The 27,584-nt window shown below is 34.4% G+C and overlaps 2 pseudogenes; both read left to right on the top strand.

Moving 5' to 3' along the window:
* The first annotated feature begins 122 nt into the window (after window positions 1-122).
* Window positions 123-4,530, top strand: LOC138856904 (uncharacterized; annotated as a pseudogene).
* Window positions 4,531-4,680: 150 nt separating this feature from the next.
* Window positions 4,681-26,568, top strand: LOC118683915 (kelch-like protein 17; annotated as a pseudogene).
* The last annotated feature ends 1,016 nt before the right edge of the window (window positions 26,569-27,584 follow it).

Below are 27,584 nucleotides of genomic sequence, written 5' to 3'. Positions count from 1 at the left end.
AGATTTCAGACCTCGTATAGTCATCCTGATCATTCATGTATATAACTCAATATCTCTCTCGATTACTTTTATGTGATACAAACTACCTTTAGGGAAACAAAACTATTATACTCTCTAGTAACATGTTTGTATCGCGGAGGGTGAGGTGGAAACATCCCGCCACTTTCTCTTCTACTGTCCGGCTTTTGCTAGGCTGAGACTGAAACATCTCGGCAATCACACACACCAGAAGATTTGGCCGAAACTGATATTGGCCGTCTCAACAAGTTTGTCATAGGCACAAAGCGCTTTGTCGACATGTAAGCGTTTACTGATCCAGTCATAGGAGTTTTGAGTACCAAAACGGACCGGCGTTTAAGCTGTCCAAGTGTGATCCTTCTTAGGATCGACCTCCTAATCTAACCTAACATGTTTCAAGAGTATAACAAAAAAAAACCTTAACTTCGGTTGTACAGAAGCTATAACAGCCTTCACAACTTCAAAAGATTCTATAAAAGAACTGATTTTGATCGGTCAGCTTTGTATGTATTATATGCTATAGTGACTCGCCTCTGAACAATTTCTTCGAAAATGCACCTACACTTAGACAATAACCCTTGTCGAATTTTATGAAACATTTGATTCCGATCGTTCAATTTGTGTAGTAAAAAAAGGACGCTTGCAAACTTTCAGACCGACATCTCATAAATTGAAGGACTAGTTTACATATATACAGACGAACAGACGGGAAGACATGGTTAAATAGACTCAGCTCGTCCATTTAATAATTTACGTTTTTTAATACACCCTGTTCAGGGTACAATAATTACAATATTTTAATTCAAATATTATACGCTGAACACATAGACGACGACAAGCGACATGCAGCATCTGTCAAATATTAAAACACACACGTTCTTATGGGCACAGTTATTTAGACAACAGCACGACTTCACGATAGCAGTGCTGCAGTTGACGCTGTCGCCAAATTAAAACTATTTTTAAGCTGTAGTGATGCAACTTATAAGTGATATGTAAAATTATTTAAAGCTCGTAACTAGTTTAACGTTATTTCACCAACAGAAACATAAAATAGATCTGATATATCATTTTTAATAACAATTGAAAATATAAAACAAATAAATCGAAATACTTATTTTTTGCACAAAAATTTTCACCTTGAACAAAACATTTAAATTTCATTCAAGTGAAAGGTTTTAGTACGACAACAACTAAATTGTGTACATCAACTGTTTAATATGCCGCTGCCGTCTATCAAATTCTCAAGAAGCTGGCTTCAAGACGACATTTACCGACAAGAAAATGTCGCTGTCGTGCAGTAATTTTTGTGTTCAGAGCATCAGTGACATCTGTGTTTTTCTTTTATTAAGTCATGTGTATTTTCGTTACAGATGAGAAAATTCAAATCGCATTAAAAGCTGGCTCATTTATTCATTGACAGAAATATTATGTTCCACAACATTTCGTTTTGTAGAATTGCCTAGTTCCAGGCGCTTGGATCCACCCACATTGTCAAAAGTACCAAAAATCCCAAAGTTGCGGAAGAGTTCATAACATACACTCTGGCGCTTCTTAACCAAAAGACGAATTTTGAGTGTAGATTGACAGTAATAATTACACAGCTCTACAAAAAAATATTGCTTTATTGTCCTGATTATCTTAGAAAAGTTTGAAAGTTTCAAGTACCCAGGTTAGGAATTTATTCAAGAAAATATTGAATTTGCTCTTGTTTTTATGATCAAGTATCGAGTTATAAGTAAAAAATTTATAGTGAGAAACAGCGAGTTGGGTTCTACCAAGATCTAAAAGAGAGGGAAGAAAGTTAAGTTGATGGAATCGTCACATGATGACAGATCACAGCTGGTCCATAAAAAGAGATTGTCAATTTGAAAATTACAAAGAAAAAGCTCATAATGCGTTTTATTGATATACTTACAACATATAATATGCACATATGTATGTATGTTTGTGATATTTGCCTCACGTTTATAACTGCATATGTATGTGATCTTATTTAAAAACAGAAAAACGGAGTTTATAAATATATCTGTTATTTTCTTTCACGTTTTCTGATTTTTGTAAAATAAAATGAAAAATTCAAATATCCATGTTTTTGGGATTTTTATTTTTCTTATACATAAATAAGTTTTCTTTAACGAAATTTGGTGTAAACTTACTTTCTTATGTCCCACACACAGTGAATTTTTTACTTATTTAAAATATTAAAAATATTAAGCATGTTCAAATATCTTTGAACATGTTTATCTAAAAAAAAGTCGTTACAATCCATACACACAATCACATAATATGTTATTTACATGCAATACGCATCCATAAGTTGGGGTTGCAATTTTCGATTGAGCATGCTCCAATTAACGCTGATCTGGCGCCTATAAGGGCTTACGTCAACCCTTGCGTGACCTCCCTACAATGCAAAGATAGGGTGCGTTCGAACTACGTAATAATTACAGCAGTACAGCAACTCTGTTGCACATTTGACACTTCGTTGCTGATACTCTGCTGATGTGCTGTTTGTGTTGCCAAAATTTTGCCAAAAAAATTCGCTCAACGGAAATTCATTTAATTGTCGATGAAATGGAAAAAAGTGAAGAACACTTTTTATTAAATTTTGAAAAAAAAGAAGAGTCGTCAGAAAAAAACGGAATCTTTTATTGGAATCAATTTTCGAAAAAAGACGGGGTCGGCTTTAGAATAACGTCACAGACTTTCGGGGATAAAATGGGTATGGGCGGATAGAGGAGACCTCCAGATCAAGAATATATATATGTAGATATAGCCGCGGGAAACTTATAGTTTTCGAGATATTTACGTTTAAAGTTGAAAATTTCAACTATTTAAAATACGTATTTTTGAATTATACACTTATATTTTTCACTTTTATATCCACCAACACTTGACTAATTCGTTTTTAGAAATTTTTTTTATATTAGATGCTGCAAAAATAGCTTTCTCAAATCATTCTTCAATTTTATTAATTTTGACAATAACAAAATGGTTGTGAATGTCAAAACACCAGTGTTGCCATTCTAATATATTTTGTAAACGAAGAAAAATAAAATAAACACAGAGATTGTACCCTAGATACAGGAAACAACGCAAAAAGAATTTCTGTGCGTAAAAACTTTGGTACACCCCGGTGTTGGACCGACCTACCTTTCTCTAGGTTTTGGATTCCTGTATTTAGGGTATTATCTGTTTTAATTTCTTTCAGTTCAATTACAAAAGATGTCGATAAGGTAACACTGGTTAATTGAAATTTTGCAACCCTTTTGTTATTGTCAGAATTAATAGAATTTAACAATAATTTAGTTATTGAATTAAACTATTTTTGCACTATATAATGTAAAATAAATGTGTACAAATGAATTAGTGAAGTGTTAGTGGATATAAAAGTGGAAAATATAAGTGTATAATTCATTTGAAATCGAAAAAATGCGTACTTTAAATAGTCGAAATTTTGAACTTTAAACCCAAATATCTCGAAAGCTATAGGTTTCCCGCGGCTATAGGAGGATCTCCTCTATCCACACATACCCATTTTATCCCCGAAAGCCTGGGACGTTATGCTAAAGTTTTCCCAAAAGACGTGTAACAAAAGTAAAAAATTTCTTCAACACAATTGAGCAGTACGATAACGATGTATTCTTTTCCCACTTTCGCATGACTCCTCACACATTTGCCGTAAGTATTGTAATTAAAAACCTATTGTTTATAATACAACAAATGTTTTTGATTTGTTTAGAAATTGGCGCATGCTCTGCAGCCGCATCGGTTAACCTTTGACACTCGCTACTCCCTGAAACAATCGCTGTATCTTACTTTATGGAAGCTAAGCAATAGTCGCGTAACGTACCGAGAACTCTCTGATCGATTCTGCGTTGGAAAAGGAACAGCACATAAACTTTTTTCATGACCATCAAAGCCATATGCCAACTAAAAAATGAAATACTTTGGCTCACGCTTGTGGAGCAACAAAGAATTATGGAAAAGTTCCAATCAAAAAGAACAAATCCGTTTCCATTTGTGGTTGGATGCATGGATGGAATCCATTTTAAAATAAATACCCCCAAAAAAGATGCAATCAGCTATTATGATCGTAAAGGAAATTTTTCGATAATTATGCAGGTAAAAAGTTGTATTATATATATACCCTATTACAATATTCAATTTTAGATTTATTTTTTCTATTTAGGCTATTTGCGATAGCAACCTACGATTTTTAGACGTCTTTATTGGCTTTCCTGGAATCTGTCACGACGCTAACGTCTGGCAAAATAGCCCAATTTACCAAAAGATCACCTCCGGAGATGTTCAGCTCGCGACCATGGCCGTAATATTAGCAGATTCGGCTTATCCGCTATCAAAATATTTGATGGTCCCGTATAGGGATAATTAGCATATTTCACCAGAAAAGAGAGAAAGTTTAACTACTACCTCAGTTCCACACGAATATTAGTCGAACAGTGGCTGTTGCCGAAAACATTAACGAAAGTAGTGAAGGTATTATAAGAAGGAATGAATTAAATGTTATTTTCGTCATAAATATTTTATTTAAAAATAAATAGATTACAAAAAAGATGTTTTACATGTTTTTTGAAAGATCACATTCATGTTTGTACTACAATAGTTTGCAAAAAAAATTTAAATTTATGTGAGATCATGCACCTCAGGTAATCATTATATTCAAATCCTCTTCGCCAGAGTTTCTCGCAACGCACTCAAAACGCAAATTTTTTCCTTCGCGATTTCTAACTCTCTTTCTAGTTTTACTAGTTCTTCATGGCGTTTTTGCTCCTGACTAGATTCCGCCTTAAAAAATGCTTATGTCTCATTTTGCGATTTTTTGGAGAGTTTACTTGCCCTTCCAAGGTAACTGTCCGAGTCACCGCAACCCGAGTCTTCGCACGTGGGACTTCCCAGGGAGGATAGCAAGTTCTCCAACGGAGGCTCAATTGAGTGGCGGCTGCCATAAAGAGCATTGAATTCTTCGAAATACTCCCAGCTGGTGGCATCCCTTCCTGTGGATTTATTCCTCTTTTTTTATTCTCTTGTACGAGGCCAACATTTTAAAAAAATTCGTCTAAATTGCCTCTTTTGAATCCTTTACTTCGGGATTCACTGCTTTCATAGAGTCTAGGACTCTACCCCAAAGGACCGCTTTTTTTTGCCGGCTGCAAATTCGGCCTCCATATCGAGCCGGCATCTTATTAGAAACTTTATTATTGAATCCGATCTTTCGCTACAAATAAGTAAAAACACAATAAGTGAAAAATGTGTGTATATAAATTGATAAAATATGAAATAAATCACAATTACACTAACCTTTCTTCGTCCATACTGTTCTGCAGACAAAAATCTTGTGTTGCTGAAATTGCACGCAAAAAGTGACAGTCACGGGATCAACATAGCGATTGCACATAGTGAGCGGAGATAGCGACCCGGAGGAGGACCCAACTAAATAAACACTACAATAGAATCAAATTAAATACTATAAAACTCAATTTTTTGCCCCGTCTCCGCGAGAACTCCCGTTACTTCCATGGCGTACCACCATGGACAGAGGCGTTTCAACGGAGGATTTATATCATATTATTATATTGCTTAATTTGTATAAAAAAATACTGATATCTTAGGGTTTACTTACATAATATTATAATATTTAAATTAATATATATATTAATATTAAATTCATTCTTATTTGAACATTTTTAAAATAAACTCGATTAATAAAAATATATCTAAAATAATTATGTGGTAGTGACCCCTCCTTGCTTGCGATCGTTCAACTTGCTTCGTTCTACCTGTTCTAGTAAACATTCTCTGGCCATAGTTTACGGGCTCACGCAGTAGACTTGACGGACACAGTAGCCCAACGAGCAAATATTTTATTATTGTCTATCTCATAAAACTTGCTGGCTAGGATGAGTATTTGCATATCAAGTGCCCATCGAGATCCATGAAGTTTCACTCCTATCACGTAGCTTTCTAGGCTGTTTGGTTTTTTTTCAAACAATTTATTAACACAAAAAAGTAAACGCAGTTTTTTAAATAGAAGTATTAATCTGATTTTATTATACAATTTGTGTATTACTACTTACTTATATGTATACATAAATTAACAAATAAGTCACTAGATTTAGTAATTAGCTACATCAAGTTTACTTCATAATATATTCATCCTCACCTAAAAATACCTACAATTCTACAATTTGTTATACCTATCCATCTTGCTAAAAATACGCACTTTATAAATTTTCTTAACTATCTTTCCACTTTCTACTTCAATGTTTTTGAAGAATAAGTCAAATACGACGTAGTGTTTTATGCTCTCATTATATCTGTACTTGCTTTCTTGTTAATGTTGGATCAAATTTATTTTGTACGGTTTTGAAAATCAATAATGTAACATGTAAATCAGTTCATACATATACTTTCAGTCAAAAATATTTTTTCAAATTATACCGGAATATATGAACATAGCGATAGCAAGATTTGACAATTAATAGGAAGGAAGAAACAATTCATTCAAACTAGGGATAGGAAAGTCGACTCTGACTTTGGTCAAGAATCGATCTTTAACTTAAAATAATCGACTTTTTAGAATTAGTCAAGTCGATTAAAATCGATTCTCACTCGATGACTTCGACTTTTCTGTCAACAGTTATAACATTCGATGATAGTACAGTTTGTATCGTTTTCATGTACCGACTCTCTTATATTTTTTTATACCTTATCGTTAAACTAACCTCTTTCTGATTGGACAAAAATAAACATCATCGCTGGTATCCTTGCTTGTTTTAAATAAGCATAGTATAACATAACTGACAGAAATATAATTGTTTAATTTTTAAAAAAGTCGACTTGAAAGTCGACTTTTAGCATTGATTAATCGACTTTAAGAGTCATAAAATTCCAAGCCGACTCTAAAATCGAAAGTCGACTTTTCGCGCGCTGTTACCATCCCTAATTCAAACATTTATTTATCGATCTTACTAACGAAAAAAAAATGGTTCTTTTAAAATCTGTTGACTATCATGACTAAGTTTTTGAACATGCAGTTTAAAATCCTGCGATATTCAATTATTTGGAACTTAAAAGTGAGCTTTGGCGGCAGGAATGTGTCGATATTAGTCTGGAAATCCAACTTCTTGACTAATTTTACATCTATGCACAGTGTAGCTAGTCCTAAAATCTTGATCGATGAAAATGTTTATTCCTTGCCGAAGCACACGAACTTCACCACTGGAAACAGAAACGGGTAAAGGCAAAATATTCTCAAAACGATGCAAATATTTGGGAAAAGTCTTCCTATTATTCGAGCATTGATGGTATTCAATAAGTTGTATGAAGTAAGAAAAATTGCATAGTAAACGTGTCTGAGTTGCATAGCTTTATTGGAGAACTTATCAGATTCATTTTTTCATTATCATGGCCAATAGAAATGAGAACGGTTTGTTAATGTCGTTTATGTGGCGAATCTTCTCTTCATTCCACAGATAACGCCGCCAAGTATGACGTAGAAATGTTTCGTTGAATTCAATTTCTTCTTTAATGAAATTTTGTATTTAGGTTGTTTGCGTGTGTGTTTTTTTTTTTTTGCTGATGGTAAAATCGTCTCGACATTCTCTAAATAATATGCAACATATATTTCTAATTCCAAAAACCAAGTTTCTTCCCTGATCGACCGAAGTGAATTGGATATTTTGGATTTCAGAATTTCCCAACGTTGTGTGCTGCTACTAAAATATTGAAACATTTTTGAATTACAACAAAAAAAGTTTTCGCCACAGGGCGAACGAACTACATATGTACTTAAGTATTTTTACGTTGGATGTGATTTTGCGCTTCTTCATATTCACCACTTATTATAGTAGCACTGTCAACGGCAATCTTCCAGAGAAATGTTTTGCAAATTAAAGCGGAAATAACTGTTCCGGTTTTTTCGTGACAATCTACAAAAGCGAGAAAACATATTACGTATGTTTATGGGAGATAGGGGTAGTATTGACCTGATTTTATCTATTTTTGGCAATACTACATATTGCTAACAGAAAAAGATGCTCTCTGAGCTTCATTAAGGCATTTCACTTACAATCACCAATATATAAAAAGAAAAGTCAGCCGAATGTTACAAAATCCTGATTATCATAGGTGTAAAATTTAGTGTCTCTGACGCATTTAGTTATTGATTTCTCGCTTTTAGTAGTAACAAAACCGTTATATGGGAAGAGAACGGGATTATAATCAGATTCCATCTATTTTCACACTGTCGGTAAAGGTTCTTATAGGATTTGATCTTTGCGAATTCGGTTATTGTAGTAGTTTAAGAGATATGTACTTACATAGGAGCGTAGAGAGCAGGGCCACTCCAATTTTTAAATAAAGTTTATACTGCAGGTGCCCTTGCGACTGCAATCTCCTGTAAAATATTACAGTTCTATATCTTAATTAAGTGCTTAGTTATGACAATTTATTGTGGTCCGATTACGCCCGTCTTCAAATTCGTCCTCACTTTTTTGCAAAGGAACACGTGTACCAAGTTTCATTACGATATCTCTATATTTACTCAAGTTACAGCTTGCACGGACAGACGGACGGACGGACGGAATTCAATTCGTCTCGACATCCTGATCAATTGTGTTCATATATACATACATATATAACTCCATACCTATCTCGATTAGTTTTACGTGATACAAGCAATAGTTGGGTGAACAAAACTGTTATACTCTGTAGCAACATGTTGCATGATTTTAATGGCCGAGTTGCTCGTAAGAAACCGTTTATTAGTAAAAAAAACCAAATATGTCGACTAAAGTTCGCTCAGGAACATGTTTGTAAGACCCATGATTTTTGGAACACGGTTATATTTTCAGACGAGTCAAAATTCAATATTTTTGGGTCCGACGGCATGTCTTACGTTTGGCGAAAAAAGAAAAGAGAGCTAAATAAGGAGAACCTGAGAGCTACAGTGAAACATGGCGGTGGAAGTGTGATGGTTTGGAGTTTATTGAAGGGACAATGGACAAAAATATGTACCTTAATATCCTGAGAAGTAATTTACTGCAAAGTACCGATAATCTTGGTATAAAAGAAAAATTCCGCTTTTATCAAGATAACCACCCAAAACACAAAGCAGCAGTCGTTCAATCCTGGCTCATATGGAACGGTCCCCATTTGATGACACTCCCGGCACAGTCACCTGATACGAATGTTATTGAAAATTTGTCGGCTTTATTAGACAAAAACATTCGAAGCCACAAAATTTAGAACAACGAGGAATTGAAAAAGGCGGTACTAGAGGAATGGCAGAAAATTACCCTAAAACCACACAAAAGTTGGTCCAATCAATGCCAACAAGGATCCAGGCTCTTGTTAAGGCGAAAGGCTTCCACACAAAATATTAAGAATTTAAGATTGAAAGTGATTTGTTTATGTTATTTTAGAATGAATTGAACTGTATCAAATAAGCTGTGACCTGAAATTTAGCAGTCATTTTTATTTTCTATACATACATTTCAAAATAAAATATTTTTTAAATAAATGAAGTACATCATGTATATGAGATTTACTCTATAATACAGCATATACATATACATACATATGCAGAGATGTTCTTTGATATGCGCATAAACAAAAATTAAAGTAATAAAATGGAGAATAATTGACTTATGAAAAAAAAATATAAGGAATGAGCGAAATAAAACGAAAATAGAATTACAATATCATTTTATAAAAAAGGGTTATAAAAATAAAAAAAGACTATATAAAAATATGATAGGATTTGAACTTAGGCAAAATATTTCACGTTGCAATAAACAAGTCTGCTATACAAGCAGCACCAAAAACAATATTCAAGCTCTTATGTCTAATCTGTGAACTCAAAATGCAGCCCAATCAGTAATCGCAATATTTCAAAAGAGCATAAGTCAACTTTCAATAGCAAACCCCTGCAAAAAGGACAAACGAGACAACATAGCCGACCGACATTGTCGCAAAATTGTCCATACAAACAAATTTTGTCAACTCCGTGACGATTCACACAATTTGGTGTATATGTATGCGAGCTCATATATGTATGTATGTATGTATATACATATGTATGTTTGTGGACAAAGTCGTCATTTGGTTTTTTTTAACAACACAATGTCTGCGCGAACTCGCCGTTATTTCGTTGGCTTGCCACTATACACAGAGGCGTTCTAACTGAGGACTTTTAGTATATTATTATGTTGCTTAATTTGTATTGAAAAATACTGATGCATTTATGAATTATTTTCGTAATATAATATATATTATATATATATATATATACCAATAAATTCATACCTATAATCGTTTTCAAACTAAATTCGATAAATAAAATATATATCTGAAATAATTATGTGGCAGTGCGCCCCTGACCCCTTCTTGCTTGTGATCGTTCAACTTGCTTCTCGCAAAAAGCAAAAAGCGTAGACAAAAGTTATTGCTTGTGCGGGGCAAGAAGAAGCAAGCATCAGGTATGTGTATTTAAGAATGTATGTGTGATTATCATATTTGTGTAAATACGCATAATAAGGAAATATTCAATCAACCTAAACATATGAACATATTTTCCTGATATATTTTAATTATATCAGAGAGTAAAATATGCTATTAAAGAAATTGAATTATGAAATGCTTAGACTCCAATTAATAAAATAAAAAATTTAAATAAAATTTCAGTTTTAGGATTCGAACGTATAGGCTCGTATTCGGATTGTGCTTACCCCTTCCCGCTTACGACCTCAGCCACCTCAAAAGTGGAAATGTGGCCGCTTAGCCGCTGTTTTATTGTTATCCTTTGTTTAATAAGCAATTACTCACGCAACGCACATACATAAGTTGGAAAAATTGCCTATTAAATGTTTATTTTATTATGAATTCTGGGGTTTTCACCGGTAATACAGATTTTTAATTCAGAAGGCTTTTCATAATTATAAATTTGTCATATCATAGAAATTGAAAACATAAATCTAAATAGGTATGCGCAACGATTTTTCATATAGGAATATTCGTTGTGTCTATATATACTGTCTCAAAAGTAATTGCATTAACATGGGGAGGATCCATGTTGTCCATATTGTAGTCCCTGTCCAACAATTAGCACATTTCGATTGCAGTCTCAGAACTAAGGACTTCCTGAAATTCTACAATTAAATGTCTGACAGAGAAAGATGAATTTCTGTATAGAACCAGAATATTAATATTGAAACATTTAAACAAAACGCTTCTAAAACTTTGCCGCCTGAATAAATTTTTTTTACAGCTTTTGGTTCTATAGAGCTAGCAATACTATGCTTTGCATATATTTTAATGCCCCGTTTATTTTTGTTACTTGTTTCCGTGCTATCTATCCTTAGCTCGTTAGTTGGAGTAAATCGTGGTATGTCAAAATTTTCGCGAGGATAACTCCAAATTTTACAGAACATAAAATATCTAAAGATAGCATCAAACAGTCGCTTTTTATATCGTTAATGTGAGCGTGAATACTCTGAACATTGTTAAATAAAATTCGATGTCCTAATTTGTCATAGTACCATATGGTTTAATGCAATTGCAAAGGCCTGCCAACGGAAGGAGTTGTCTCACAAAGGGCAACCAACTAAAGTGCTGTATGCATTATTGGAATTAGGAGAAAATATCCACCTATCTCCGACAAGTGAGAGTTGCTTCAAATCAGTCTTCTGCAGTCATATTTAAATTTAAAACGTTTTGAATTTTGAAAAAGTTTTCCTTGTGTCTTTCTGTATTTTGACTTTTTTCTTAAAGGGGTAACAGTATTTGCGTTGAAGGCATTGATGGATATGGTATACCAAAACGACAAAACTGTTGTCCTCTTATTTCCCTAGTACAAGAGCGTCTGGGCTTTTGATAATCGACTGACCATCTGTAGATATATAATTATCAATAAAACTAATGACATCAGGGAAGGTCTGAGGATCTCGAAGGTTGATCCTTTGAGCATTTTAAGTCAATACATGCCATTTACATGCGGGGAACCTCTCTGTTGAAACTTCACTCTCCAGTAGAAATTTGTGACAAAATGCTCTCCAAAAATGCCGGAATTATTTTTAAAAATAAGAATCGACAGTTTTAGGGAAGATGACCAAAAGCTCAACCAACTGAGACTCTGCAGCCGCTAAAGTAATAAAGATGGTTGGAAGCCCGAATTGGCGAATCAAAGCGATTGTTGTTTTTGTTCTTTTGGAATGGTACACGCTCTTTTGTTAAAACGGTGAATTTCAGAACGTATTATCTTGCTATATGTTTCAGAGCATGCACGTTTCTGCTCAACGTATATTGTTCAAATGACAACTCTTCTTAATTATGTAAATTGGTCTTTGTCCTTCACCTGTCGGTATAACTAAACGGCTATAGTCCAAGTTTTCTACAGGAATATTGTTCAAAAGAGTTTCTTGACCGCCTGGATTTAGCTCTGAAGGTAAAAGACCGGTGGGAATATTATTACCTAAGGCATTATCATGAGAAGTTTGTTCCGTGTGAAAAGATTGAACGAATTGGAAATCCTCTGCAGATGCAACAAACGGAACTTCTTCTTGGTTATTAAATTCTGAAATCCAGTTCTCATTAATATGTACATATATTGTGCTCACAATACAGAGGGGTATTCAAGAATTGCAAAGCTTCCATAAAATTTGCGGGGCGTATGGTATTGATCATGTAATCATGATTGTATTCCACACGCCTTCTCAAGTTGTCAAAATATTGTTAACAGAAATCGGTTTATAAACAAAAGTATCTTTGAGCAAACTCTGACCTTGATATTCTAACGGACGGATTGTCATATAAAGCAATCTACGCATTATGAGACGTTAACAATCGCATTTCTGCAAGTAGCACAAAAATTGTGATTTCCATCTTCCAAAGGTAATTTTTGCATTAAAAAGAAAGCAGGTGCAGCATTCGGATGACCTTGCGCAATAGTTTCGAAACTTAACTTGCGAACTTGGTGTGAAAACCATAATCCGCCGCAGCAAATACATATTTCAGTAGGGCCCTTCTTTAATTTTGGAAATAAATGTTTTTGAAATCTGTTAAATTGCCACTTAATCAGTTTCTATAACATTACTTTCTCCATCAATCGGATTCGTTCAGACTGCCTTTCGTTTTCAATTTTCCTATGATTGGGTTATCTCTATGAAGGCAAACTTGACTTTGTCTAAGACGTCTCTGATTAAAATTTTCCTCCCTCATACCCCTCCTACTAAGCTGTCGACGTTGTGTTTCTCTATCACGCTTATATGTCCTTATTTCAGGATTTCTTCTTGCATGTTCTCTTTGCATTTGATCACGAATGCGCTCTAAATTCCTATACTCATCATAACGTATCTCGGGATTTTCTTGACGAGATCTCTGACCTTATTTGCTCTTCAGAGCGAATTTGTGGATCTTGCCGCCTTGTTCAATATGAACTGTATTTACCACTTCTCCATCCTGATCGGTGTATAGGTACTTTGGTTGCATATACTGGAGTAAATGTGTGCACAGTTTAAACACTATATAAGTAATACACCGACATTTTTTTTTAAAGAAAGCTGGCTTGGCTGGTCAAGAAATCTAGTGTAACTGAAACTACAAACACAATGTACTGATATCTATTATACTCTTGCAACATGTTGCTACAGAGTACAATACTTTTAGTTTTGTTATGGTATATTTTTGTACACACAGCTTACGTACTTTTGTATACCTATATATTACTTAGATAATAACTAACATAATAATACATAATATTTAGTTATATTTATATTTAAGAAATTAATAGTTTATTTCATTGTATTGAAATTAAGTGCTCGAAAAACCCCTCCGTAAATTGCTTTTGTCTAACGCTTTTTAAAGCAGGGGGATCTATGGTACCTATTTTTAAAATGTCTACTCATATAGGCTAAATCAACAATAACTTACATATAATTAAGTATGGTATACACATATGTTGAGCAGGTATGTAGATTTTTTTCTTTCTGGCTTTATATCTAAACCTTTCATAAGCTACCAACGGCGCTGGGAAAATCCTAAAAAGTACTTAAACGTAATTTTCTTGAGTTTACAGCACACCTCATGACCTTCATATTCAAATGTGTCGCAAAACTGAAATAATAGACAGTAGCATTTAAATCGATGGGGTCACAGTTTATCTACTACTACATAAAAGGGTCTTTAGCCCTTAGTCTTTATCTATTTCATGCGATTTTTTCTAAAAAGATATTTTTGCGCTAAGATATTTTTCTCGCAACATGTTGCTACAGAGTATAATAGTTTTGTTCACCTAACGGTTGTTTGTATCACCTAAAACTAATCGAGTTAGATATAGGGTTATATATATATAAATGATCAGGATGAAGAGACGAGTTGAAATCCGGGTGACTGTCTGTCCGTCCGTCCGTCCGTGCAAGCTATAACTTGAGTAAACATTGAGATATCTTTATGAAACTTGGTAGACATGTTTCTTGATACCGTAAGACGGTTGGTATTGCAGATGGGCGTAATCGGACCACTGCCACTCCCACAAAACGCCATTAGTCAAAAACCAATAAATTGCCATAACTAAGCTCCACAATATGATACAATACTGTTAGTTGGTATACAGAATCACATTAGAGAGGGGGGCATCTGCATCTGTGGACGTGGTCCCCACCCCTAATAGGTTTAATGTGCATATCTCCTAAACCGCTAAAGTAAACAAAAATTAACTGAGCACAAGTAAGGAAGGGCTAAGTTCGGATGTAACCGAACATTTTATATTCTCGCAAAGTCAAATGGTATACACGTTTGAGATTTCTTTGTGGATTGACCGTTATTTTCGGTAGAAGGTCAACTATAGGCACTGTGGGCCACATATTCAGTACCTAGGGGCTTGAACAGTTTTGGTTCGATTTAGACAAGTTTTAGCCACAATGTGGCATACTTTAAGCGTATTATTCACGCAAAGTTTTACCCCGATATAATCATTGTTGCTTGATATGCATAGTGGAAAATGAAAGAATCAGATGGAATTGAAAATCGTGTTATATAGGAAATAGGCGTGGTTGTAGCCCGATTTCGCCCATTTTCGTACTATAATATAGAAATACGAAAAGAATATTATGTACCCAATTCGGTTGAAATCGGTTATGCAGATCCCAAGATATGGGGTTTCATCTAAAAGTGGGCGGTGCCACGCCCACTGACTAAATTTTGAACATCGTTCCTATAAAGTCATCTCATACCATCCCAGAGATAAAAATTTAATGTCTCTGGCTTGTTTGGTCCTTGATTTATCGCGCTTTTAGTAGTTTTTAACAGTACCGTTATATGGGGAGTGGGCGGGATTGTTTCCCGATTTCACCGATTTTCACACTGTCGATAGAGATGCTAAAAACATTTGTTCCCAGTGAATTTTTTTTATGATGGCTTCAGTGGTATAGGAGATATGTACATTAGACCTATTAGAGGACGGGACCGCGCCCACTTGTTAAAAAAAATTTAAACTGCAGATGCCCCTCCCTAATGTGATCCAGTATACCAAATAAGAGTCTTGTATCTTGTTGTGGAGCTTAGTTATGGCATTTTACTTGTTTTTGAATAATGGCGTTTGTGGGCGTGGCAGTGATCCGATTACGCCCATCTGCAATACCATCCGTCTCACGGTACCGAGAAACATGTCTACCAAGTTTCATAAAGATATCTCAATGTTTACTCAAGTTATAGCTTGCACGGACGGACGGACGGACAGACAGTCACCCGGATTTCAACTCGTCTCTTCATCCTGATCATTTATATATATATAACCCTATATCTAACTCGATTAGTTTTAGGTGATACAAACAACCGTTAGGTGAACAAAACTATTATACTCTGTAGCAACAGGTTGCGAGAGTATAAAAAGGTTTTTAGCATCTCTATCGGCAGAGTGAAAATGGGTCAAAGCGAGTGACAGCGTATAGCGGTACTTTTAAAAACTACTAACATCGCGATAAATCAAGCACTGAACACGCCGGAGATATTAAATTTTATGCCAACTTGGGACCAAAAATTGTCTAAATCGAACCAAAACTGTTCAAGCCCCTACGTACTGAATACATGGACCCCAGTGCCTATAGTTGACTTTTTACCGAAAATATTGGTCAATGTGTAAGATATATTATTGTAATTAATATTATATAAATAATAAAATAAATAAATGGAACTCTCGATAATAGTAAGTTTTTGTGTCAAAACTGGGTTGAATCGGATCAATACTTCCTTTAACATAAAATTTTGCCAACACCTGAAGTAATTTCCCGGGCTTTGATCCTTGCAAGTTGCGAGAGTAAAAAATGTTCGGTTACACCCGAACTTAGAATTTCCTTACTTGTTTTATATAAAATTATATATAAATTATTGAAAAAATTCACTTTCCGCTCACGGATTTGTAATCTTGGTGTCAAAATAAAACGATTTAAAAAGAAAAATTATAATTTTCGCGGCCCCCTTCATAGGGGGACCTAAACTATACATTTACCTATTATTTTGCCTTCATCTTACATAAAATTATATCGATTTATATACATATGTACTTGTAAGTATATAATTTTTGTATTGCACAGTGTACGCGGGCATCGTTTGATACTCTCCGCCGCGAGCCCTTACTTCGAGAACCTTTTCAATGGCGATTAAGGCTTGAATCAAAAACAAGTTATCGAAATAATGATATCGATAGCGATATTTTTTAACGTTTAATAACATTTTGCTACACCGGCCAGGCGCTGATTACTGTTAACAATGTCGCTGCAATGATAAAGGCGGCAATTGTTTTGCAATTGGACGATGCTATAACCAGTTGTGTGCGCTACATTATGACTCATATCAATGAATATACATTACATGGTAGTCCAGTCATTTAAGCTTAAATTAGGTAAGAATCTCGGAATTCAGATACCCAGTTGTAAGTCTGTAAATACTTGTATATTGACACCCTAAAAGTTGTCTCAAAACCTACATATGGTAGGGTATACGCAACTATTAAATTTCAAGGTCAAAGGTCACAAAAATCGGTTTTTTGCGCTTTTTTTGTAAATATCTCATTTCCTATGGGTTTTTTGCTATTGGTATTTATTATCAATACTGTAGAATACAAAATTCTCTACAAATTTTGTTTAAATTTTTTTTTCATACGGTGAACCGTTTTCGAGATAGAGGGCTTAGAGCGCGCGGTTACAGCATCACTTCAGGTCAGCCGGTGCCTCCGATCAAAAACGCGCCATATATAGTTGACGAACTATCGATAAATCAATGCTTATAAATATTTGTCAATTTTTATTAACTATTATATTATATTTTATCATTTTTTCCTAACCTATCCACTTTTTATTCAGTATTAATTTATTTAACAACACTTACCTGCCCATGAAATTGCAGAATTGTTAATGAAAATATAGGAATTATATTTGAATTTAAACCTTATTAATATTAATAACTTCTTACATGATAAACAAAAAATAAAAAAAATTTATTAAAAAATATCATTCAATACATTTATTTTTATTAAAAGTAAAAAAATGGAATAAAGGGTACAAAAACTACAATTTATAATTTTAATCATCTTCTTCCTCTTCATCGTCGTCTTCCGGCTGCTGGTAAATTTCAAACTGGTCTTCATTATCGTCTTCAACGACATTTGTTTCAAGTTCTTCCATGATTTCGGGGTCAAAAGTTTCATCTTCGTTAATGTCGCTCTGATATGGTAGAGCATTGAGACAAGCTTGCCCATTACATTGGCCACAAGCTAAAGAGCATTGCAAGCCCGCTTTCCTGCATCCGCATCGCGAACCACAACCACTCTTGCAGTTGCAGAAAATTGTATTTAGCAAATGTTCTGGAGCAGGTGGTAAAATTGTCATGATAGGCTCCAGAAAATCGTTTCGCATTGCCCAACCATACCTGGGGTTCCAAATCATGCCCTAACCAAGTTTGAACTTGATAATATACACGTTCGAAATGTTGATAAGCAGCTGCACTTGTTGGTGGAATATTTGAAAGCTGCACAGGTTTATTAAGTTTTGTAGACTTGACGTAATGCATATAACGAAGATGATCGAGACTTTTCACAGATTTCGGAGCATTATAGACTGCCAATAAGGTTTGAGTTCCACTCTCTAATAATCTCTGGGCCGAACAATTTTCTTCCTCAAATGCTGCAGCTAGTTCATCCAAATTGGTCAGTTTCTCAAAAACTTTTAAAAATGTTTTTTTTCCCTTTTTAAAAAGCGCAGAAGTTGTGTCACATCCACTTAATGCGTGCAGAAATAAAATATGTGTTTTGGAATGAGGATAATTATCAAAACTTTTAGTCGAGTATATCTCCGTTTTTACATTGCCTTTCCCAACTTTTTTAAAGAAAATTTCTTGTTCGTAAGACAGTGTACGCCCAATTAAAATGATGAGTAAATCAATATCTTGTCCTATTATTTACAAAGTTACAGATTTTAAAGAAGATGCACTTAATTATTTTCTAATTAAAATGTCATTAGTGTTAATGGGAATATAATTATAGTAAGATTTAAGTTTTTCCCCTCATTATTATTTAATTTTAGGAAACGGTGATCAGTATTATTGAATAGATAAAGATTTAAGGCATGAAGAAAATGATAAAATATAATATAATAGTTAATAAAAATTGACAAATATTTATAATCATTGATTTATCGATAGTTCATCAACTATATATGGGGCGTTTTTGATCGGAGGCACCGGTTGACCTGAAGTGATGCTGTGACCGCGCGTTCTAAGCCTCAACAACGGTTCACCGTATGAAAAAAATTTTTAAACAAAATTTGTAGAGAATTTTGTATTCTACAATATTGATAATAAATACCAATAGCAAAAAACCCATAGGAAATGAGATATTTACAAAAAAAGCGCAAAAAACCGATTTTTGTGACCTTTGACCTTGAAATTTAATAGTTGCGTACACCCTACCATATGTAGGTTTCGAGACAACTTTTAGGGTGTCAATATACAAGTATTTACAGACTTACAGCTGGGTATCTGAATTCCGAGGTGAACTTACTATAATTACTGGACTATGGTGCCTATACACAAGAGCGTGAAACTCAATGTGAACTTCTTAATAAGAATATTATCGATTACGAAATACAGAATTTCCTGGAGGTGGTCTAGTTATCCGCGCAATGTGTCATAATTCCGGTTTTTGTGTACTTAAATTTTGTTTGTGATCTTTCCAATTTTGTATGCCAAGCTCTTAAGCTGTAATTTTTTAGCTGTGTACATTTTAAAAAATTCTTGAAGTTTAACTGATTTTTATTACCGTGTTAATACAAATTTTTAGTGATTAAACTCTCAGTTTCATGATAAGTATTAAATGTTCTGTTTTGTGCGGTATTAAAAAGTATTAAAAAGTTTAAACTTTACAATTTTTGGTGCCGAGTCAGCCTTTCTTTCATTTTGTTTTATTTTATTCTATTTTCTCACTTTGTTTATCTTATTTACTTCTTTATTCACAGCTGTGTTGCGTTTAGCTTTTTATTTGTTACAGTGCTTCTAAAACTGCTCGCTATATTGCTTCTTCAAATTGTCTTGGTTTTAAACTTTGATAAAAAAAAAATTGTTCTTAATTGAATTTATTATTATTAATATTTTATTAAGACACTCATTTATTATTTATCTATTAAATTTTGTTCTACCTACTCTTTTATTTGATCTTCATTCTTGTGGTTTATTATGTCTTGTAACTTCCCCAATTGTAACATTAAAGGCGAGTCAGATCGCTACGTTTCATGCTGGCTTTGTGATGGGCTTGCCCATATTAAATGTGCTGGACTGACTGGTAGAATCTTAGATGCTATTATCGACTGTAAGGGATTGCGTTGGTCCTGTTTAAATTGTAGATATATTGAAATCGATCTATTTAAAGTTTATACTGAGACACGCAATGGCTTTAACGAAATCGATCGTGATCTTGTAACCCTCACTGAAAAATTTAGGCACTATGAAAAATTGTTCAAATCTTTTAAGTGCCTGAATGATTCTCACGAATCCTCTAAACCTGCTCCTAAGCGTAAACGTCCTTCCGATGAAGTAACACTTAGTTCTTCTGTTCAGAAAAGAATGTCTCCTCCCAATGACTTAATAAATCTCTCTTCTCCTTGCCCTCAAGGTGATAAGCCGTCAACTTCCAAAGAGCTCAATTCCCCAAAAGCTCTATCTAATAGTAATAAGTGTCTCACAATTCCAGCGGCTCCCCCTATTAACTTAGTAGCATCAGTTAATAACTTGATAGTTATTCCACCTAAAAAGTCTATATTTATTTCGAGACTTGCCAAAGATACCTTGGTGGAGGACATTAAATCTTACATTACATTCACGTTTAAAAATCGATGATATCAATATACGTAAATTTAACTTCAATTATGATAGAAGTGTATCATCGTTTAAAATAGACGTATCTCTTGAAACATTCAAAAAGATCTTAGATAGTTCATTCTGGCCACCTGGGACTTTTGTACGCGAATTTAAACCTAAACTTAGAAGTCAAACTGAGGAAAACAGTGTTAAATTACCAAAAGCAACCACCGATATAAAAAACTGATTGGTAGAAATTCGCTAAGCATTTATTATCAAAATGTTAGAGGTCTTAATACAAAATTAACTGACTTGTATTTGAACAGTTCCAATTTTAATTTCCATATAATTGGATTTACAGAAACTTGGTTAAAATCTCACATTTTTGATAATGAGATTTTAAACAGCGAATTTCAAATTTTTATATGTGATCGACTGAACAGAATCGGTGGAGGTGTTCTATTTGCCGTGCATTCCTCTATCCCATCTGAAAATATTCTTTTTCCAGGGACCGACTTATTTGAATTTAAATGTATTAGAGTATACGTTAATAGTTGCTTTATTTATTTAACCCTATCTTATATACCACCCCATTCGGACTTATCTGTATACATGCAGCATGCTTCTTTAATAAATAGTGCTACCTCGATGGCAAATAATGCAGATTCAATAATTGTATTAGGTGATTTCAATTTACCGTGTGCTTCGTGGAAACCTTTCGATGACTATGTCGTGCCGATTTGCAATCGGTCATGTTTTAAAGAGTTTTTCGAAAAAATGTCCGAGTTGGGTCTGAACCAAATTAATTTGATTCCGAATAAATTTGGTAAATGCTTAGATTTAGTATACCTCTGCAAAGTGTTCCGTTATTCAGAGTAATCCTCTTGTTCTACCAGAGGACTCATATCATCCTGCTTTGGAAATATCTGTCGAAATCTCAGGCATTGTACGGGATCATCAAACTTTGTGCTTCTGTACTCGGTTTAACTTTGCAAAAGCTAATTTAAAAAAATTAAATACAGAACTTTCTACAATAACATGGCCTAATTATAATGGTGACATTGAATTGAGTGTCTCTCATTTTAATAACATTATTATGAAATTATTTGAAAAGTATGTTCCAATAGTAATTATTAACAAAAACAAAAGTATAAGTCCGTGGTTTTCGAAAGAGTTATATAAATTGAAAAACAGAAAAACTCGAGCCTTTAAGCATTTTAAAAAAACCGGTTCACTTGTCGACTATTCTAAATATTCGCTATTGCGTCGACAATATTTTGACCTAAACAAAAAATGTTATAATAATTACTTAAATAAAGTTAAAAAAAATATTGTAAGTAATCCAAAATCGTTTTATGATTTCGTCAACTCCAAACGCAGGATTTCCAAATTTCCGTCCGCAATGAAATACAAATCTATCATTTCAAGTGACAATGATATTATATCCAATATGTTTGCAGTGTTTTTCAAGTCAAACTACTGTAATAATTCTTCCAAAACTTTTTCTTATCAGCAAGTGCTTTGTTCGAATACTTTAATTAACGCTCCAGTTATTTCTGAAGAAGACGTCCTTTTTAATTTAAATAAGTTAAAACCATCTTTTAGTTATGGCCCAGACATGATACCCTCATGCTTCCTAAAAAATAGTGCCAAATATATTTACTTGCCTTTGACAAGGATATTTAATTCCTCTCTTAAACACTTTCCTTCAATATGGAAACAGTCATTTATAATCCCTTTGCAAAAAAGTGGATTTAGATCCAACATTGAAAACTATAGAGGTATCGCAAAACTATCAGTTATACCTAAACTTTTTGAAGCTATCATCACTGACCATATAACCTGTTCGATTTCTCCGTTAATTTCCTTATCTCAGCATGGATTTCGTAAAGGGAACTCGACTATATCAAACTTACTTGAATTTGTAAACCATGTATCATTGGGTTTTAGGGAACATAAGCATACGGATGTTATATACACAGACTTTAGCAAAGCTTTCGATAAAGTAAATATCTCGATTCTCATACATAAACTTGATCTGCTGGGCTTTCAGCCGAAATTCCTTCAATGGGTATCTTCCTATCTTTATAATAGAACACAACGAGTGATATTTGAGGATACACCTTCAGATACAATTAATGTTTCTTCTGGTGTTCCGCAAGGTAGTCATCTTGGCCCGATTCTGTTCTTGTTGTTTATTAACGATATCTCTTCAGTAATAGAATTCTCAAAAATTTTATTATACGCTGACGATGTAAAGCTTTTTAAATCATACACTTCAACTGAGGAAAGGTGTCTGTTGCAAACAGACTTAAGCAATTTGGTTGCATGGTGTGATAGAAATGATTTGCCATTGAATCTCAATAAATGTAAGACGATGTGCTTTTCCCGTAGATCTGTGCACCCCTCTTCTTATGTAATAAAACACCATATTCTAGAGCAAGTTTTAAACTATGTTGATTTGGGAGTTAATATGGACCCTAAGCTTAATTTTAGTCTTCATATTGATACCATGGTCTTGAAAGCAAAAGCTGTCCTCAGTTTTGTTAAACGTTGGTCTAAAGAATTTAGAGATCCGTATATTACTAAAACACTTTATACAACTTTGATTAGACCTATATTGGAATATGGCTCTGTGGTATGGAACCCTAGCTACCAAATCCATTCTGACAAGTTAGAGTCGGTTCAAAAACAATTTTTACTTTTCGCCTTAGCGCATTTCCGATGGGATGCTAGGGTAAGTCTACCTCCATACACTAGTCGCTTAAAACTTATTAATCTACCTACACTTTCTAGTCGTAGGGAAATGCTTGGCATAATATTCTTAGTGAAACTTTTGAATGGAACTGTTTGCAGTTCTTTTCTCCTGTCTGAAATTAAATTTAATATCCCGGTTCGCCTTTCGAGGCAGTTTAGACCTTTACTGCTAAAATCCTGTAGATCAAATTTTGAACTAAACGAGCCATTCCGCCGTATATGTCATGATTTTAATTCTCATTCCAGCACATTTGACTTATCTGACTCACTTTTCAAAATTAAAAAGACTTTATTGTTTTCTCTTAATAAATGAAAATGTAACAATTTATTATATTGTAACTTTAGATCTTAGCTGTTGAAATTTTTGTTTCTGTAGCTGAGCAGTTTTAGATCTCAACACTTAAAAAACTTTCTTGCCTTTTCTGACTCGGCTAATTCCGCACGTATGCGGATTGGGCCCCTCGCGTCGGTTGGGCGAGAGGAGGGTAATCGTTGGGTTTATTATAATATTAGATCAGCCAAAGTGACGCATATATGAACTTTGATGTTGAAAAAATGCAAGTCATTCTGGAATCTGACAATTTGAATAAAGTTTGTGAAGAAAATGCTTATGATGCTATAAAACGATGGTTTAATTACGATGTTCTCGCTCGTCAAAAACACCTACCACTCTTAATAGCTTGTCTGCGGCTTACCCAATTAGGCTTGGGTTTTCTGTTGAGACACATACAGCCATTACCTGGTTGTGAACTACTGGCCTTCAAGGCGATATTGTGGAACAGTGAGCCTAAAGCACGAAAAAAGATAAATATCCGATTTACAGAACCACGAGTGGTCAGTGCTAAAAATTGTGGTGAGAGAACATTGCTGGCGGTTCGCTCATGGTAATGAAATTGACGAATATGTTATGAGTCATCACAGGGCATTTGTCTCTAAATTGCTTCTGGCTTTAGGTAAACTCTAACTCTCTGACTCTATCTTGATGAAACTTGCTACACATATTTCTTTTCACCATCATTTTGCAATGTTGTTTGACGTAGCATACCGAAGATGTATAAAAACTGTAGTCATACTGTACCGATACTTTGCAGTAGTACATCTTCGATGGGAGCCTATATGTCTCCCAAACTATAACATCCACATTTGAACAGGGTAAATCCTTTCGGCAGCTCTTACGACAGTGTGAAAATAGGTGAAATCCAATAATAACACCGCCCACTCCCTTTATAACGGTTTTGTTAAAAATTAGCAAAATCACGATAAATTAATAACTAAACCCGTCAGAGATATAAAATTTTACACCGAGGATGGTACAAAAGGGCTTTATAGAAGCCGGTGTCAAAATTGGCCGATGGGCGTGGCACCGTAATATTTTTTATACTCTTGCAACATGTTGCTACAAAGTATAATAGTTTTGTTCACCTAACGATTTTATGTATCACCCAAAACTTATCGCGTTAGATATAGGGTTATATACTTATATGTATATAAATGATCAGAATGAAAAGACGTATTGAAATTCGGGTGACTCTCTGTCCGTCCGTCTGTCTGTGCAAGCTGTAACTTTAGTAAAAATTGAGATATCATGACGAAACTTGGTACAGATGTTTTTGTGTGCCGTAAGACAGTTGGTATTGCAGATGGGCGTAATCGGCCATCAAACGCCATTAATCGAAAACCAATAAATTTCCATAACAAAGCTCCACAATAAGATACAAGACTCTTATTTAATATAACGAATCACATTAGCGGGGTTGTTATCTGCTGTTTAAAATTGGGCGTGGTCCCGTCCTCTAATAGGTTTAATGTACAAACCTCCTAAACCGTTAAAGCTAAAATAACCAAATTCACTCAGGACAAATATTTGTAGCACCCCGACAGTGTGAAAATGGATGAAATCGGATGATAACCTTGCCCACTCCCTCGGGTTTTAATTAAAATAACTAAAAGTGCGATAACTCATTAAATAAACCAGTCAGAGACGTTGAACATAGGATGATAAAGTTAAGCTTTATAAGAGCGAAAACAAAAATTTGACAAGAGGCGTGGCACCACCCACTTTTAAGGGCAACCCCATATATCGGGCCTTGCTCGATCGATTTCAACCAAATTCAGTATGTAACATTCTTCTGACATTTCCATTGTTACAGTGCGAAAAATAGGACTACAATCACGCTTTATTCCCATATAACACAACTTTAAATTTCATCTGATATTTTTTCTTTCCAGTACTCAATTGAAGCACCAATGAATACATTTTATATCGGGATAAAACTTTGCACGAATAGTGCCCTTATACTTGGCCAGCTTATGACCAAAATTTGTCAAAATCGGACTACAACTGTTCAAGCCGCCAAATAACGGATATGTGGACCCAAGTACCGATAGTTGATTTCTTATCGAAAAAATCGGTCAATGTGTGATATATATAATTGAAATTCAGAGAGGATTCTTTCCTGATAGTAGTGGATGTATTCGAGCTATGTAATAATTACAGCAGTACAGCAACTGTGTTGCCGATAATTTGCATAAATTGCGTGCAAAAAGTGACAGTAGAATGTGTTGCTGCTGCAAGTGTTGCAATAAATACACTGCTGTCGTGATTGCCATCTCGAACGCAGTCAGTATGTCTGTATGTCAATGGATTGAATCAAATCAATACTTCCCTTGGAAAATACATACGTAATATATTGCCAATATGTGAGTTTTATAGAAACTCGAAGAGAACCCTTTTCTGATAATACACTGCCTATATGTCAAAAATAGATTGTGTGGGGTCAATAATTCCTTTAGACCCCATATACCTTAAAAAAATTAAGTGGAAGTATAATATTGGATATCCTATAGTTTAATGCCAAAAATATGTGGAATTGGTTCACAACATACCCAAACTATCATATACTACATTTGATTTTCTTTGTTCTAACAAACCGTATGTACCTGAAGGTATTTCCCTGGCTTTGATCCTGGCAAGTTGCAAGAGTATGAAATGTTCGGTTACACCCGAACTTAGCTCTTCCTTACTTGTTTAATATAAAGTTATGCTAGCACCTAAAGGAATTTCCCTGGGTTTGATTCTTGCAAGTTGTAAGAGTATGAAATGTTCGGTTACACCGGAACTTAGATCTAGATATACGACATACGACGGTTGGAAGTTCGTGAAAACTTTGCTTGTTGGACGAGAGGGCGCCGGTGCTGTGCCTTTGAATGGTAAAATTTACGTAGTGGGCGGTTATTGTGGTAACACCTCCTTAAAATCAGTCGAACGCTACAACCCGGATTTGAACACTTGGACTCCTTGCGCAGATATGAGAAATTGTCACTATTTGCCTGGGGTAATAATAATTATTTATATTATGAAAACAAACTAAAAAATTTTGTCTCATTTTTTACTCTCGCAACATGTTGCAACAGAGAGTAAAATAGTTCGTTCACCTAATGGTTGTTTGTATCACCGAAGACTAATGGAAATATATATAGGGTTATATATATATAAATGATCAGGACGATGAGACGAGTTGAAATTGACTGTCTGTCTGTCTATCTGTGCAAGCGATAACTCGAGTAAAAATTAACATATCTTGGTACACGCGTTCCTTAGCACCCAAGAATAGTTGGTATTGCAAATGGGCGGAATCGGTCCTTTGCCACTCTTACAAAGTGCCATTAAGCGAAAACATATAAAGTGCCACAACTAACCATTAAATTTGAATACCAAACTGTGATATGTTTACATTTTTTGTGTAATAAATTCTCTTATAAGAAACACTAAAAATATGCCTGATTTTATCTATTTGAAAGGAGGTTATAACTAAGTATTGTTTGATTTTTACGAAACAAACTTCGGTTAGCAGCACAAAAAAATTTCAAAAGTTCTTCTTGTTTATCACATACATACATATGTATATTTTATTATACTCGGAATAGGGTAGGGGTTTGCCACGAAGTTTGTAACACACAGAAGTAAACTTCGGAGACCCTATTAAATACACATGTATGTATATGTATATATAATATATTATATAATTTATAAGCGTGACGAACTGAGTCGACTTCTCCATGTCTGTCTGCCTGTATATATGCGACTTAAATTTTGGACACGGTCTTTTATCCCCAAGAAGCTGCTCATTTGTCAAAACCAAACAACAAAATCATGTCTTTGCATGGAAAACTTTTTTATATCTTCACGAAATAGGTCATGATTGATTTGACATCTTCAAGAAATTGTTCAAATCGGATAACTATAGCATATACATAGCTTCCATACAAACTGAATGATGAAAATCAAGCTCTTATCTGAAATCCCTTGTACTTGTGAAGGTTATTACAGCTTCGGCGCAACCGAAGTTAACGTTTTTAATAGCTTCACCTGCATGTTTGGGTACGTTCGAGATGGCAATCTCGACAGCATTGTTGCAAATTTGTTAAATTATTACGTTCTG

The sequence above is a fragment of the Bactrocera oleae genome, chromosome 2 (assembly GCF_042242935.1).
Source record: "Bactrocera oleae isolate idBacOlea1 chromosome 2, idBacOlea1, whole genome shotgun sequence".
NCBI lineage: Eukaryota > Metazoa > Arthropoda > Insecta > Diptera > Tephritidae > Bactrocera > Bactrocera oleae.
This window is presented reverse-complemented; position numbering and strand designations above follow the sequence as displayed.